General features: G+C 41.6%; 1 protein-coding gene across 3 annotated transcripts in view; it reads left to right on the top strand.

Moving 5' to 3' along the window:
• The window catches only part of MRTFA (myocardin related transcription factor A), a 222,449-nt gene that overhangs the window by 31,469 nt on the left and 174,071 nt on the right, over positions 1-16,909 (top strand). Inside the window, exon 2 of one of the 3 annotated variants that reach the window (XM_023221912.2) lies at positions 11,911-11,972. The exons of the other annotated variants lie outside the window; for them this stretch is intronic. The gene's annotated coding sequence lies outside the window, so the exon portion shown is untranslated. The remainder of the gene's footprint in view (positions 1-11,910; positions 11,973-16,909) is intronic. 3 annotated transcript variants of the gene reach the window in all.

The following is a 16,909-nucleotide window of genomic DNA, read 5'->3' as shown; positions in this document are numbered from 1 at the left end:
CTTCTCGGTAAAAAGTTATTCTTGATCATTCTTTCTGGAGTAACAAGAATGATGTTCTTAAAAGCATAAACGGAATCGCATCACTTCTCTGCTCAAAACTCTTACCTGCAGTTGTTTTTCCATTGTGCTTAGAATAATACTAAGATTTCATCCCATGACCTACAAGGTGCACGCATACTGTATCTTTGCTGATCCCACCACCTCCTCTGGCATCCGTCTCCCTTCAGTCAGCTGCACTGTCATCCATTAGTCTTCAGTCCTTTCAACTTTCCTTATCACTGTATCTAAAAAGTTGGCACTTTCTGCCCACAGAAGTCCCTTCTTTGCTGGTTTTGTAACTTGGAGAAGTTTGAAATTGGTTTTCTGCTTGATGGCTTTCCTATTTATTTGTTTTTGTTTTCCTATGCTGTTAGATTATAAACCCCATTGGAGCAAAGACCATGTTTTATCCTTTTTGTCTAGTATGTTGGCACATGGTGGGTATCTAATCTTTGTTGAATGAGTGATGGTTTACTAATTTCTGCTTTACAGAAAAGTGGTTACTTAATAAAGGAATGCTTGCTGGTCTTACAGTCTGTAAGTGATAAAGGTTAACATGCATCAAAAAATAAATGATTCGTGTTTTGGGGTTTAATTTTTCAGAATTTAACTTAGATGGTAACTCCTCTGGGAAGCTTTTCCTGATAGGTCATAGAGTAGGTCTCCTCTTGTTTGGTTTATGGCACCGTGTGCTTGCCTCATTCATTCAACAACAACAACAACAAACAGATTGCATTTATCTGTTTATCATTGTATCGTCAGCACTTGGCTTGGTGCCTAAGTCAGCACATGGTGGTCATGCTCAGTAGTATGTTCAGTGAGGAATAAGTGTTAGAATTTAGGTATCTCAGGCTGAGCACGGCGGATCATGCCTGTAATCCCAGCACTTTGGGAGGCTGAGGCAGTCAGATCACGAGGTCAGGAAACTGAGACCACCCTGGCTAACACGGTGAAACCCCGTCTCTACTAAAAATACAAAAAAATTAGCCGGGCCTGGTGGGGGGCACCTGTAGTCCCAGCTACTCGGGAGCCTGAGGCAGGAGAATGGCGTGAACTTGGGAGGTAGAGCTTGCAGTGAGCCGAGATCATGCTGTTGCACTCCAGTCTGGGCAACAGAGCTAGACTGGGTCTCAAAAAAAAGGAAAGGAAGGAAGGAAGGAAGGAAGGCAGGGAGGGAGGGAGGGAAAGGAAAGGAATTTAGATATCTCTTTTTTTTGTTTGTTTGAGATGCTGTCTTGCTCTGTAACCCGGCTGGAGTACAGTGGTGCGATCTCGGCTCACTGCAACCTCCACATCCTGAGTTGAAGCGATTCTCCTGCCTCATCCTCCTGAGTAGCTGGGATCATAGGTGTGCGCCACCATGCCAGGCTAATTTTTATATTTTTAGTAGAGACGAGGTTTCACCATGTTGGCCATGTTGTTCTCAAGCTCCTGACCTTGCAATCTGCCCGCTTTGGTCTCCCAAAGTGCTGGGATTACAGGTGGGAGCCACCACGCTTGGCCAGAATTTGGGTATCTCTTAAGAATCTAACAACTTTTACTCAGGTAGATTATGGAGGTCACTGGTTCCAAGAATCACTTTGTTTATCTGTTTTCCTAGTTCACCAGGTCATGACATTAGTAAAATTTATTTTGAAATCTTTATTATAGAACATTTGAAACACATACAAAAACAAAGAGAATAATGCAGTGAACCACCACCATGGGCCTATCACCCAGCTTCAACAGTATTCAGGAGCTGGGCACGGTGGCTCACGCCTGTAATCCCAGCACTATGGGAGGCCAAGGTGGGAGGATCACTTGAGCCCAGAAGTTCAAGGAACAGCCTGGGCAACCTAGTGAGACCTCATCTCTATAAATTAAAAAAAAAAAGTAGGCAGGGCGCGGTGGCTCAAGCCTGTAATCCCAGCACTTTGGGAGGCCGAGACGGGTGGATCACGAGGTCAGGAGATCGAGACCATCCTGGCCTACATGGTGGAACCCCGTCTCTATTAAAAAATACAAAAAACTAGCCGGGCGAGATGGCGGGCGCCTGTAGTTCCAGCTACTCGGGAGGCTGAGGCAGGAGAATGGCGTAAACCCGGGAGGCGGAGCTTGCAGTGAGCCGAGATCACGCCACTGCACTTCAGCCTGGGCGACAGAGCGAGACTCCGTCTCAAAAAAAAAAAAAAAAAAAGTAAAAAAAAATTTTTTTTCAACACATGACCAATCTTGTTTAACATTACTCCACACCTCCTCCTTCATATTTTAAAATAAAATTCAGACATTTTACCATTTCATCTGTAAATAATTCAGAAGAGTATAGTTGATTTAAAAACTAGTTAACTCTTAGAAAAACCAGATGCAAAAATTCCATTTGTCCTCTTGAATCTCAGTGTAGATGCCAGCTGGTGAATTTCCATGTGCTAAGCCACTCCCAAGGCCTGACTCACTATCCAAAGCATATACTCTATCGTAATTGCTGAAATAGCAGCAGTTGTTAGAATATGTTATGGTAGTTAAGTATGTTTCTATTGGATAGAGAGAGGTTACCAATAAGAAAAAACTCCTGTGTCAGAGATAAGTTTTTCCCTTTGGAGATCTGATACTTTTTGACATTGTAAATTACAGGCCTTTAAGATTTGTCTGGAAAATGAAAATGAAATGTGGTTTGTGGATTAATAGAGTAAATTCCTGTAGTTCTTTGTGGGTGAATTCCTAAGAGTCATAATTAGCAGTAAAATGAAGAGCTGAAGTGTCAGAAGCCTCGGAGCTAGAAAGACTTCTCTAAGCCTTGGGAGGTAGACAGTTTAGAGCTTCGGCCAGAGGGAAAGTCACATGGCATTAGTAGTGATTATGGTTAGTTTTATTCTGGAAGTTAAAGTTGTAACCTAGACCTCTGTAAATAGCCTAGTGTGTACATACAATTTTCTGCAGGAAGGGAAGGAACTATTTTTTCAGCAAATATTTTAAAGGATTAAGTACTATCTGAGATTGGCACTGAGTGAATGGTTGGACTAGAACTGTGCTTTCTTGTGATGCCAGTTTTTTTGTGAAGAAGAAATGAAGGGAGACAGACATGATCATAATCATCTTTAACTTTTTTTTTTTTTTGAGGCGGAGTCTTGCTCTGTTGCCCAGGCTAGAGTGCAGTGGCACGATCTCGGCTCACTGCAAGCTCCGCCTCCCGGGTTCACGCCATTCTCCTGCCTCAGCCTCCCGATTAGCTGGGACTACAGGCGCCTGCCACCTCGCCCAGCTCATTTTGTATTTTTTAGTAGAGATGGGGTTTCACTGTGTTAGCCAGGATGGTCTCGATCTCCTGACCTCGTGATCCATCCGCCTCGGCATCCCAGAGTGCTGGGATTACAGGCGTGAGCCACCGCGCTCGGCCAACTGTTTTTTTTTTTTTTTTGAGACAGACTCTCGCTCTGTTGCCCAAGCTGGTGTGCAGTGGCGTGATCTTGGCTCACTGCAACCTCCACCTCCTGGATTCAAGTGATTCACCTGCCTCAGCCTCCCGAGTAGCTGGGATTACAGGCGCGTGCCACCATGCCTGGCTATTTTTTTTTTTTTTTTTAAGTAGAGATGGGATTTTACCATGTTGGCCAGGCTGGTCTTGAACTCTTGACCTCAGGTGATCCACCTGCCTTGGCCTCCCAAAGTGCTGGGACTACAGGAGTGCCTTTAACTATTTTTTAAACCAACCATATAGGAGAACAAGAACTTGATTCTAGGAGGCTACAAGTCCTAGCCCTGCTGTGACTGTGGCCTTGCTTTCTCCTTATCCTGAATCACCACGATTCTTCTGCATGTAATATTGGCAGATGGTGGTTGTGGTGATCCCAAGTTCATTCTTGGCAACTTATTTTGAAAAATCTGCTCTTTTATTCTTTCTGCTATACTCCCATGTCCCTTAGTTAACTCCTCTATTGAAGTACTTAGCACACATTACTTGAATAGGGATTTTGTCAAAATCATCTGTTTCCTTAGCGTCTAGCACATGGTCACTTGGAAAATACTTATTGACACATGATGATCACTTTCCAGTGCTGAGATGGTGTGATTTTGCGATTTCTCCAATGACCTTCAGTCCCTCTCTGTATTGTTCTTCTTCCTAGGTGCTTTGTTCTCAGGCTCTGGACCATTCTCTTGTTTTGGGACATTCCAGGGAACAGGAGAGAAAAATTTGCGTTTAAAACAAGAGGAATATGTTACATTGATGTTCCTCATTGCTAGGATCACTGGAATGTTCCAGTTGCTATCAGGATGAATTCACTGTTGGTGACAGATGCCAGGAACTCATTATATTTTTGTTATTCTCCCTCATTTACTGAGATTTGGCTCCCTACCTCTGACTATGGTGGGAAGGGGATTTCAGTCTTGATCTTCAAGCTTTATATTATATTATTTTATTTATTTAATTTTAATTTTTCATTTTTTTAAAAGAGACAAAGTCTTGTTCTGGTACCCAGGTTGGATCACAGTGGCACATCCATAGCTCAGTGTAACCATGTCCAGCTGATCTTCAGGCTTTAAAGGTTATCGCCAGTCATTCAGAATTAATCAGTATCAAATGATGAGTATTTTTTTTTTTTTTGTCATCTATGTGGTAACTGCTGAAATTAACTTACTATAAAACTAGGCTAGAGTCTAGGCTAAATTAAATTTATGTTTTGTTATCTTCTATAAGATAGTAAAATGGAAGTGTTAAAAAAACATTACCTCGAAGTTGGGCATGGTGGCTCATGCCTGTAATCCCAGCACTTTAGGAGGTCAAGGTAGGAGGATCGCTTGAAGCCAGGAGTTTGACACGAGCCTGGGCAAAATAGACTCTGTCTCTACAAAAATAAAAATTAGCCGGGCATGGTGGCACATGCCTGTAGTCTGGCTCCTCTGAAGGCGGAGGCAGGGAGGAGCGCTTGAGCCAAGGAGTTTGAGGTTGCATTGAGCTATAGATGTGCCACTGATCCAGTCTGCACAATAGAGCAAGATCGTGTCTCAAAAAAACAAAAGTTCAAAAACTTAAAAATTGTAAAGTGGGTTTTGATTTGCAGTTTAAAAAGGAAAGAGCTGTATCTACGTCTTTGGAGCTATTATGTCTGAGTTTTAATAATGGTCAAAGAGTAGATGCTTGTTATGGGATGCTGGCAGATGAAGGGAAAACTGGGAGCTTTTATAGAGTTTGAAGCTCTTCTTATAAGTGGACAGTTTGAGATTGTAGCTTTTTTTTTCTTTGTTTTTTTTTTGAGACGGAGTCTTGCTTTGTCGCTCAGGCTGGAGTGCAATGGCACAATCTTGGCTCACTGCAAGCTCCACCTCCTGGGTTCAAGCCATTCTCCTGCCTCAGTCATCTGAGTAGCTGGGACTACAGGTGTGTGCCACCACGCCCAGCTAATTTTTGTATTTTCAGAAGAGACAGGGTTTCACTATGTTGGCCAGGCTGGTCTTGAACTCCTGACTTTGTGATCCGCCTCCCAAAGTGCTGGGATTACAGGCGTGAGCCACCGAGCCAGGCCAAGACTGTAGTTTTTTGTTTTGTAAAGTATTGCATATGTTATAGTACCTTAATGAGCACATGAGCATGTTTGGTTGAATTCTGCATCTGGGTTGACCAGCAGGCTACATAGGCCTTCTTTATTTTCTCTCTTCCTTTTTAATATATACAGGTATTGCTTCCATTTTCCTCTTGTCACCTTAATCAAATGTAATCTTAGCCTATCAAAATGCTGAGGTTACAAGTGTGAGCCAGCATGCCCTGCCTTAACTGTTCTTTAAAATCTCTATGCACATCACACTGATAATCGGAAAGGAAAGATTTGTTGTGAATATGAAAGGCAGCAGAGTGTATTGCTTCTTGTAGGAGGTTATGGATATGCCTAGGAGCACAATGGTTTCTCTTGACTCCTTTAAGACTCTTGGATTGCTTTAGTCATTACCAGCACTTTGCAGGGACTACATGACATGGATTAGCATTTCTGCCTCCCTTACCTATTTCAGGGGGCCCAGTTTATTTAATCTTCTCTTTGGGTACAGAAGAAAGAGCAAACAGAGGAATCAGGCAGAGAGAGATTAAGATTTTTTTCATAGGTGTTCAGTTTGAGGAGATATGTAACCATATCTGTTGAGGTGGACTGCTTAAAAACCACAATTCCAAAAAACCTCCACAGTTTATTCATTTAACTGAAAATTGTTATTTTCTCTCCTTTTTTTGATAAGTCAAACCTCTAAATTGATTTTCTTTTGTCTTTCTTCCTTTTCCTTTTTCCCCTTTTCATTCCATTTTTGTTCCTTTCCCTTTCTTCTTCTTCTTTTTTTTTTTTTTTAAAGAGACAGTGTCTCACTCTGTCACTCAGGCTGGAGTGCAGTGGTGTAATCATATCTCACTGCGGCCTCAACCTCCTGGGGTCAAGCGATCCTCCTATCTCAGCCTCCTGAGTAGTTGGGACTTTAGGCAAACACCACCATGTCTGGTTAATTTTTGTATTTTTGTAGAGATGGGGTTTTGCCATACTGCACAGTCTGGTCTCAAACTCCTGGGTTCGAACAGTCCACTCGCTTCTGCCTCCCAGAGTGTTGGGATTACAGGTGTGAGCCACTGTGCCTGACAAGTTTCCTTTTATTCTTTGCATTCCCTTCCCCTAAATTAAAATGGATCAATGGCATTCTTTCCAAAGAAATGCTTGTTTGAAAGAAGACCCAGAATTCTATGAAATTGCTTTTTTTTTTTTTTTTTGGTGGGAAGTTTGTTTTTTAGAAGATAAGGATAATGTCATCTTAGATTGTAAAAATTATTCTCATCCTCTTTGGAATGTAAGGAAAACTTTTTTTTTTTTTTTTGAGACGGAGTCTCGCTCTGTGGCCCAGGCTGGAGTGCAGTGGCCGGATCTCAGCTCACTGCAAGCTCCGCCTCCCGGGTTCTCGCCATTCTCCTGCCTCAGCCTCCCGAGTAGCTGGGACTACAGGCGCCCGCCACCTCGCCCGGCTAATTTTTTGTATTGTTAGTAGAGACGGGGTTTCACCGTGTTAGCCAGGATGGTCTCGATCTCCTGACCTCGTGATCCTCCCGTCTCGGCCTCCCAAAGTGCTGGGATTACAGGCATGAGCCACCATGCCTGGCCAGGAAAACTTTTAAAAGCCAAACTTCCACTGGAGAGTTTATGTATGTATTGAGCCAAAAGTATTGAAAATAATTGCTATAGTTTTCTAATGCCCAAGGTTTTTTTTGTTTATTTGAGACGGAGTTTCCTTCTTGTTGCCCAAGCTGGAGTGCAATGGTCTGATCTCGGCTCACTGCAGCCTCTGCCTCCTGGGTTCAAGCGATTCTCCTGCCTCAGCCTCCTGAGTAGCTGGGATTACAGGCATGCACCACCATGCCCGGCTAATTTTTCTGTTTTTAGTAGAGATGGGGTTTCTCCATGTTGACCAGGCTGGTCTCGAACTCCCGACCTCAGGTGATCAGCCCGCCCTGGACCCCCAAAGTTCTGGAGTTACAGGTGGGAGTCACTGCACCCAGCTTTTTTTTTCCCCCCTTTTGTTGCCTAGGCTGTAGTGCGATGGCGCAATCTTGACTCACCGCAACCTCCAACCTCCGCCTCCCAGATTCAAGTGATTCTCCTGCCTCAGCCTCCCGAGTAGCTGGGATTATAGGCATGTGCTGCCACATCTGGCTAATTTTTTTTTTTTTTTTTTTTTTTTTAGTAGAGATAGAGTTTCTCCATGTTGGTTAGGCTGAACTCCCGACCTCAGGTGATTTGCCCTCCTCAGCTTCCCAAAGTACTGGATTACAGGTGTGTGCCACTGTGCCTGGCCTCTAATACTCAAGTTTTTAAGGAACAATATTTCCAATTTTGGGGGGGCACACACATCTAATTTTTAAAATCTTCCCAGTTAGGGAATGAATATTTAAACTTTTCTGTTGTAATTTCAAAAACTATGTGTTTAGTAGTATGTAGCAGAATAAATGCATTGGACTAGTAATCAGATTGTGGCCCATTTTTCTTTTATCAGATCGCTGAACTCTTGTGCTGTAGTTCCCCAGCTGAAAATGAAAAGATTGAATGTGTTAGTTTCTGAGGTTCTTGTTATAAAAGTGTGGTTATTCTAGGTTTTATTGGCATTTCTCTAATGCTGATAAAAGATTAAAAGAATTTTGCTTATAATACTGTTCATATAAAAATAGAATTCATTTCAATATAAAATGAGTTAGACTTGGATTCTAAAGGAGCTTAGTCAGTGGATGACTAAAGCAACCTTTATATAAGATGGTCTCACGTAGAAATCAATTTCAAGGTACATTCTCTAGGAGGCTGGGGAGAGGCAGGGGAGGGAAACAACCACCAAAATATACATTGTCTGACAACTTTGAGCTGAAATCCAGCATCTTAATTTGAGATTAATGTAAGAAATCTGTCAGGTATTTTTAAAAAGTAGCTCATCACTATTTAGGAGTTGACTTTTTCTGTTGTAGCTTTCATTGAAAGACTATTGGTTTAGTCATTCTCTCCTAAATTCCTTTTCCTGATAATAAAAGATTGAGCTCATACCTTTGCATAACGATCTGGAGAGTATTTTAAGCTTGGCATGTTCAAACCTGGCAGACTCAATTAATATGTGGACAAACTAGCCCATTAGAAAATTTTTAAAGTTCCAAGCCATAAATATGTTTTAAATGAACATGGGCATGTATAAAATTGGTACTTAAGCCTTCAGATAGCGCAGACATTCAAAATGCCTGTTGCCTTGGGTGACTGATTTTCAGTGAGGCTCTCACTTACGCTACAGTTTACTCTTCCTTTGTGTGAAACAGTGCCAGGAACAGAGTCAGGAGAGGGTTTGCTCCTTTAGTGCTTTACTACCCTCTGCTTTCATCAGAGAGAAGGCTGCCGTTTTATTTCTTAAACTCCTACCATATGGAAAGCTTCTAAAAATAAACTTTGCATTTGTATTGGACTTCTAAATTTGTAACCTCCTTTATCCATGACTAAAGCCAATGTAAATACCTTTAGTTACTCTACATAGAAAGTTGTGGCACCGTTTTAGTAAGAAAGATCACCAACCATAATATTTAAATTATCAACTAAATTATTTTATCTTTAATGTATGTTCTAGTTGACATGGATGAGGACCTGGTTGTGTTGTCAAGCAAAAACTAGTTGGTGGTTTTTAGTGAATCCACTTTAATTTTTTGTGCGTGAATTGTTGGTGTTATTATGTAGCAGACATATTCGTGAGAATGTAGAAGTACACCAGTTTTTGACACAACAGATTGTTTAAATGGATCGTTATTCACTTTGTAAATTCTGGTCGGTTGGGCCTTCAGTCAGCAAGTGTATAATGAGCACCTGTTACTTGCCAGGCACTGCTAGGTCTTGCGAGATACAAAGTTGTGTAAAGGATGATTCTTGTTCAGACAAGTAAGAGAGAAAGGAAAAAGAAAACCTGGGGACAACCAAATATTTTAACTATGTTAACAGAGAAGTAGATGCTCTGAGAGCATGGAGGAGAGATGAGTAGAGTAATGCTTGGGGGCATTGGGAAGCGCTTTAGAAAAATGTTTCAGTTAGGTTTTTTTTTTTTTCCTTTTTGAGACAGAGTCTTACTCTGTTACCTAGGCTGCTGGAGTACAGTGGTGTGATCTCGGCTCATTGCAGCCTCCACCTCCCAGGTTCAAGTGATTCTCATGCCTCAGCCTCCCGAGTAGCTGGGATTACAGGTGTGCACCACCACTCCCAGCTGTTTTTTTTTTTTTTTGGGGGGATGCAGTCTCTCTGTCACTCAGGCTATAGTGCAGCAGTGCAATCTTGGCTTACTGCAGCTTCTGCCTCTCAGGTTCAAGGATTCTTGTGCGTCATCCTCTGAGTAGCTGGGACTACAGGTACACGCCATCATGTCCAGCTAGTTTTTGTATTTTTAGTACAGACAGGGTTTCACCATGTTGGCCAGGCTGGTCTTGAACTCCTGATCCGCCCGCCTTGGCCTCCCAAAGTGCTGGGATTACAGGCCTGAGTCACTGCACCCAGCCTAATTTTTGCATTTTGCAGGATCCTCCCATCCTGCCCTTCCAAAGTGCTGGGATTATAGGCACTTTTCATAGATGTTCAGTTTGAGGGTATATGTAACCATATCTGTTGAGGTGAACTGCTTAAAAACCACAGTTCATTTATTTAATTGGGAATTGTTTTTTTCCCTCCTTTTTTGATAACAGTCAAACCTCTAAATTGATTTTCTTTTGTCTTTCTTTCTTCTTCCAGCTGAGCCATGACACTGAGCCTCAGTTGGATCTTAAGTAATAAAAATTATTTACAACAGAGGCTATATATTTTTTTGAGTGCCAGGATTAATGTTACCCACCAGGGAAAGGAGAACATTCTAGGCGGTAGGAGAAACAGTAGAACTATCAAAGACAGTATGTTCTAGGAGGAAGTTTAGTGTGGGTAATGGGGAGGAGGAGGGACATTAGTGGCCGGAGAGCAAAGGCTAGTGAGACTGGTTGGGATCAGATTATGAAAGGCTTCAGGGCCAGGCATGGTGGCTCATGCCTGTAGTCCCAGCATTTTGGGAGGCCAAGGTTGGAGGATGGCTTGAGCCCAGGAGTTTGAGATGAACCTGGGCAACATAGTGACACCCCATTTCTGTAAAAAATACAAAAATTAGCTGGGCATGGTAGTGTGTGCTTGTGATTCCATGTACTTGAGAGTTTGAGATGGGAGAATTATGTGATCCCAGGAGGTTGAGGCTGCGGTGAGCTGTGATCATGCCACCACACTCCAGCCTGGGCAACAGAAAAAAAAAAAAAAAAAAAAAGAAAGGACTCTAGATATACCACTGATTCTGTCTCTGTTGTCATGTCTTTGTTCTCTTTTCCTTGTCTGTAAAGACTTTCTCCACTCTTTGCCAATCTAACTTATTTTTAAAGGTCCAGTTTTGGAGCATCTCTTATGTAAAGCCTTCCTTTTCTCCAGAGCTTACCGATTTTTTACTGTGAATGATTGCACAAAGAGGCTGTATTATGCCTCATAATAAGAACTTCCATTTCTTGAACTGTTATTTGTTTTGTCTCATCTGTCCAGCTAGTTTCTCAACTCCTTAAGTGAAGAGAATGAATCCTCTTCAGCACCTGGTATTAGTGCTCATCACATTGTGAGGACTCAGGAAGTAAATGATGAATATAGAACACTTACATATACAAACCATTACAATAACCCAACTACAGAGGTAGAGATTGCCTATGTTTCTTTAAAAGGCATTTCTCGGCCGGGTGTGGTGGCTTACACCTGTAATCCCAGCATTTTGGGAGGCCGAGGCAGGTGGATCATGAGGTCAGGAGATCGAGACCGTCCTGGCCAATGTGGTGAAACCCTGTCTCTACTAAAATACAAAAAAATAGCTGGATGTGATGGTGCACACCTATAGTCTCAGCCTATTCAGGCTGGGCAGAGAAATCGCTTGAACCCAGGAGGCGGAGGTTGCAGTGAGCTGAAATTACACCATTGCACTCCAGCCTGGCGACAGCGAGACTCTCTGTACAAAAAAAAAAGGGGGGCATTTATTAACATCAATAAGAGCAATTTTCGGAGGTATAGGACAATTGTCATTTGGATATAAAATGAGTTAATAAAAACACTTATAGAGTTGTGAGATTTAGTTTTAATATTTAAGCACTTGCAACAGTAACTAGCATATAGGAAGTGCTCAATCAGTGTTACCTATTATTTAACTCCACTTGTATGGGCCTTTTTACCAGTGACAGAACTCTTAACACTGTTGTGGGCATGGAGAGGATTGAAAGGAGGTAAGAAACAGCTTCTTACCTTTGAAACCAAATGCCTTTTAGGAATGGGAAGAACTGTTTATATTGCATGAACTTTTATTTTTCTGTTTGTGTTGTAGTGATCGGAGGGTATGGTTGGCATGGAATTGAATTTCATCTGTCTGTGGGAATTGTAAGCAAGGTAGGTCCCAGATTTATTTACTCTTCCGTCCCTCCTTTCCTAATGTGGTTGTTAGTATCTTCAGTTATACTGACCTAGAATGGATCAGATTTGACTGCTGTTTGGGGAAACATTATCTTTTTCAGTGTCACTCATGCTGCTTGATGGTCTGTCCTGTGGTTTATCCACTGTTGTGGACTACATCTAGTATCTCGTTAGAATGTAGAGAATGCTAAGAAACAGCATAACCAATATAAAATTTTGGTGGTCCTAGAACGGAACCATGAATTTACACATGTACCCACCCACACATACTCCTACCTCTTTAATCCAGTCCCTGAGGGCAGAAGTTTTTGTGTTGGAGACATTATGTAAACCAATTTAGGGTGGTGGGTAATGGTAGTCTAGCTTATTCTGATCACTCTAAAAATCAGTAGCCTGTGTGAATGGTAGGCTAAACACAACAAAGGACCTGACTAGACAGTAGCCAGGCCATTACTGGCAACTATAAATTTTCTTACCACAGGATCTGTCCATCTGTAACCACTAGAGTTTGATTTGACACAGCATGCTTTGTTCCTATCTTAAGCTCCGGGGCCTGAACAAACGTACGCCAGATACAGCTTTGGTTTATATATCTGTCTTATGTCAGGTGCCCTCAAAAAGAGCTATAGATGGCAGTTCACGCAGCACTATTTCTGTCAGAATATTTTGTATCAAGGTAAAGGCTAGTGCTAGTTCATGTAGTTCTGGTTTTCTGTCACCAAAAGTATGTTGAGATTCCCCTTGCTCATTGGTACAGGAGACCTGGCTCAGTTGGAGAGTAAACTTGACAGTCAAAACAGGACTTCCCAACCAGGAATTCTGTAAACCTGTGTGTGGAGTTCTATGGGTTGATGTCAGTCTGGACTCTTGCTGCATCTACACTTAGCACAGGTTCTTGAGACTGGCTTTCTCTCATTCATGAAGAAGTGAAACCTTAGTACCTTGCTGCAGGGAAAAACAGTGTAGCCACTTCCTGTAGCAGAAGGAACGTGGCCTTGGAATTGACACTGCTGTCTAGGAAGGAGGAGGAGATGGTAGATTAAAGTTTAACTTCTGTAAATGAATCCTTCATTGTCATTTAGTGGTCTGAATTTTCTGGGTGTGGTCTGTGTGATCAGTCAGTAAATTATCTTTTTTCTATTGTTCTACTTTTATATTGGGATAATAAACTGTTTCATGGAAACACTGTGTGATAAAAATTAATGGAAAGTAAAGAAAGGTACCAACTTTTATTGAATTCCTGCTGGAGTTAGGCATTGTACTGTAAATTTTCATGTATGTTCTTTTATTGAAATATATCAAGTTCATTGATATTACAGTTTTTCAACTCTAGGTGAATAATATTGTGACTCAGTGTCTTGAACTATTTATAATAGCCATTTAGAGGATATAGAATTGTGTAGTGTTTCATGTTATTTCATTTGTTTCCTGGAGAAGGAAAGAAAATAATTATATGAGTTAGTTTTCTTTTTTGGGGGGCTTGCTACTGATTAGCCAAAGGCAGGGTGGAGACTAGCAGGTCTGAAATTAGAGACACCTGTGCTGTTTTGGGAAGTTGAGACTCTTGACCTAGGATTTGCTGAAGTTGGTGCAGGAGAGGTCGGTGTAGGTTAATATTTTCAGAGCTCAAAGCAAATGTGGATTGGGGTTGTTTATAGGCGCAGTTTTGCTTGATCTCTGTATCTGCAAATGGAGTAAAAAAGTACAGTACTGCTGTTTTGGAAAACTTCTGCAAAAGTCCCTGAGCCAATGCAAATTAATCTTCTCCAAAAATACCAAGAAAATTCCCCATTTGGCTGTTTCACCTGGTTGAGGGAATTGACTGTTGTCATTATGCTTGTAAAGAAATTACCAGGCTGGGTGTGGTAGTTCATGCCTGTAATCCCAGCACTTTGGGAGGCTGAGGTGGATGAATTGCTTGAATCCAGGAGTTTGAAACCAGCCTGGGCAACATGTTGAAACCCTGTCTCTACAAAAGCACCAGAAAAATTAGCCGGGCATGGTGACATGTGCCTGTAGTCCCATTTGCTAGAGAGGCTGAGGTGGGAGGATTGCTTGAGCCTGGGAAGTAGAGGCTGTAGTGAGCTGTGATTGCATCACTGCACTCCAGCCTGGGTGACAGAGTGAGACCCTGTCTCAAAAAAAAAAAAAAAATAAAAAAAAAAAAAATTTCCACTGTTTTTTTTGTTTGTTTGTTTTTTTAAGAGGCAGGATCTTGATTTGTTACCCAAGCTGAATTGCAATGTGGAACAATTACAGTTCACTGTAGCCTTGAACTCCTGGGTTCAAGTGATCCTTCTTCCTCAGCCTCCAGAGTAGCTAGGACTGCAGGCATGTGCCACCATGCCTGGATAATTAAAAAAAAAACAAATTTTTTTTTTGTAGAGACTGACGTCTCACTGTGTTGTCCGGGTTGGTCTTGAACTCCTGGCCTGAAGTGATTCTCCTACCCCGGCCTCCCAAAGTGTTTGCATTTACAGGTGTGAGCCACCATGCCTGGTCCACACGTTCTTTTAAAACAATTATAAATTTGATTTTCTGTTTTTACATTTTCTCTTGAAATTCTTCTCTCCTGGGAGATACCATCTCTATGTTTTTCAGTCATGCAATAGCTGGGGGTCAGAATAAATTGTTCGGCTCTCTCCTAGGTGATATGCAATTAAACTGAAATCTTCCTTCTCCTTTGGACTTGTGCATATATCTGTGAAAGGTGAAAAAAATCTGGTTGAGAGCAGCAGAATTACCTGATACTATACTGTCCTTTAAAGGGCTGAGGTGAACACATTAACATTTCTTAATCTATGCATTTTTCCATGTTTATTTTTCTGTCTATTGAATGAATTACTGTACTTTTCCTCTTGGCCACTTCCTTTTTATGGTTTAGTGAGATAAACTTAATATAGTTTTTCCTTCTTTGTTGAACAAATATTAGTTCTTTAAAAATAACTTTATTGAGGTGTAATTTATATACTACAGAATTTGCCTGTTTGAAGTGTACAGTTTATTTTTAGTAATTTTGTGGAGATGTGCAACCATTGCCCCACTCCAGTATTACATTTCCAGTGCCCCAAAAAGATCCCATGTAAACACCACTTTTTAACTTCCTTTGAAGTAAGGCACACATTTTATTTTATTTTATTTTATTTTTTTGAGACGGAGTCTGGCTATTTTATTTTATTTTATTTTATTTTTTTGAGACGGAGTCTGGCTCTGTTGCCCAGGCTGGAGCGCAGTGGCCGGATCTCAGCTCACTGCAAGCTCCGCCTCCCAGGTTCACACCATTCTCCTGCCTCAGCCTCCCGAGTAGCTGGGACTACAGGCGCCCGCCACCTCGCCCGGCTAGTTTTTTTGTATTTTTTTAGTAGAGACGGGGTTTCACCGTGTTAGCCAGGATGGTCTCGATCTCCTGACCTCGTGATCCACCCGTCTCGGCCTCCCAAAGTGCTGGGATTACAGGCTTGAGCCACCACGCCCGGCTGCACACATTTTATTAAGTTCTGCATCACATTTAATCTTCTTCCACTCATGAAGTTTTCCACCACTCTGCGTATTGCACCTCTTCTTTCCTTTTCTTCTTTATATATTTCTTATTACTGGTCAAACATACCACTCATTTGTTATTTTATTACATTTTCTCAACACTTTTTAAAAAGTGTAACCTTGAAAAGAAGGGATTTAGCTTTTATTCAGAGTTATTTTTTTCTTGGAAAGTTGTTATCTTATAATGCCTCAGGCCTCTCAGTAAGAGCTCGTTATTCTGGGTTTTCTGTTCACTTCATTTGCTATTTATTTATTTATGTTTTTTGAGATAGAGCCTCGCTCTGTCGCTAGGCTGGAGTGCAGTGGCGCGATCTCAGCTCACTGTAACCTCTGCCTCCCAGGTTCAAGCAATTCTCCTGCCTCAGCTTCCCGAGTAGCTGGGACTACAGGGGTGTGCCACTACACCTGGCTAATTTTTTGTATTTTTTTTTAGTAGAGATGAGGTTTCACCATGTCGGCCGGGATGGTCTCGATTTCTTGACCTCGTGATCCATCTCCCTTGGCCTCCTGAAGTGGTGGTGTTACAGACGTGAGCCACCGTGCCCAGCTGCTATTCATTTATTTTTAAAGGGAATAATTTATTGGTTATTTCTTGTGTGTGTGTATACAGATCAGGTATTAGCTAATTTGGAGAACTCTGCTCTGTGCATAAGTATTCAGATGCTCAGTAAAAGATGTGAATATTGTCGTACATTTGAGCTTTCCTTTTTTTTTTTTTTTTTTTTTTTTAAGACAGAGTCTTGCTCTGTTACCCAGGCTGGAGTGCAATGGTGTGATCTTGGCTCACTGCAACCTCCGCCTCCTGGGTTCAAGCGATTCTCGTGCCTCAGCCTCCTGAGTTACTGGGATTACAGGTGTGTGCCACCATGTCTGGCTAAGTTTTGTATTTTTAGTAGAGACGGGTTTCACCATGTTGACCAGGCTGGTCTCAAACTCCTAAGCTCGTGATCCACCCACCTCAACCTCCCAAAGTGCTGGGATTGCAGGCATGAGCCACCACGCCTGGCTACACTTGAGCTTTTTAAAGGCCTACCTGCCATGTTGGTTTGTTTCATTAATGGTGATGTTAAATCTCATCATTTGGTTGAGTTCCTGTCTGCCAGATTTATCCATTGTAAACTGTCTTTTCCCGTTTGTGATACATAATCTGTAGAGCCATACTAATTATTTACTTTTGATATCTCTTGTATAGAAGTACCATGTAGTTGTCACAGTAGCAATACGTCTTCTTAGAGTAACAAACTAACCTGGCTAACAGTGTTTAAAAATTGAGTATTATGTGGAAGACAATATGTGAAAAATGCAAAAAAATGAAGTTCAGAATTCATTTAATTTGAGCTTCTTTGTAATGTGAATTTTTTTTTTTTTTTTTT

Source organism: Piliocolobus tephrosceles, chromosome 19, assembly GCF_002776525.5.
Source record: "Piliocolobus tephrosceles isolate RC106 chromosome 19, ASM277652v3, whole genome shotgun sequence".
Classification (NCBI taxonomy): domain Eukaryota; kingdom Metazoa; phylum Chordata; class Mammalia; order Primates; family Cercopithecidae; genus Piliocolobus; species Piliocolobus tephrosceles.
Note: the sequence above shows the minus strand (reverse complement) of the source record. Positions and strands in the feature narration are given on the sequence as shown.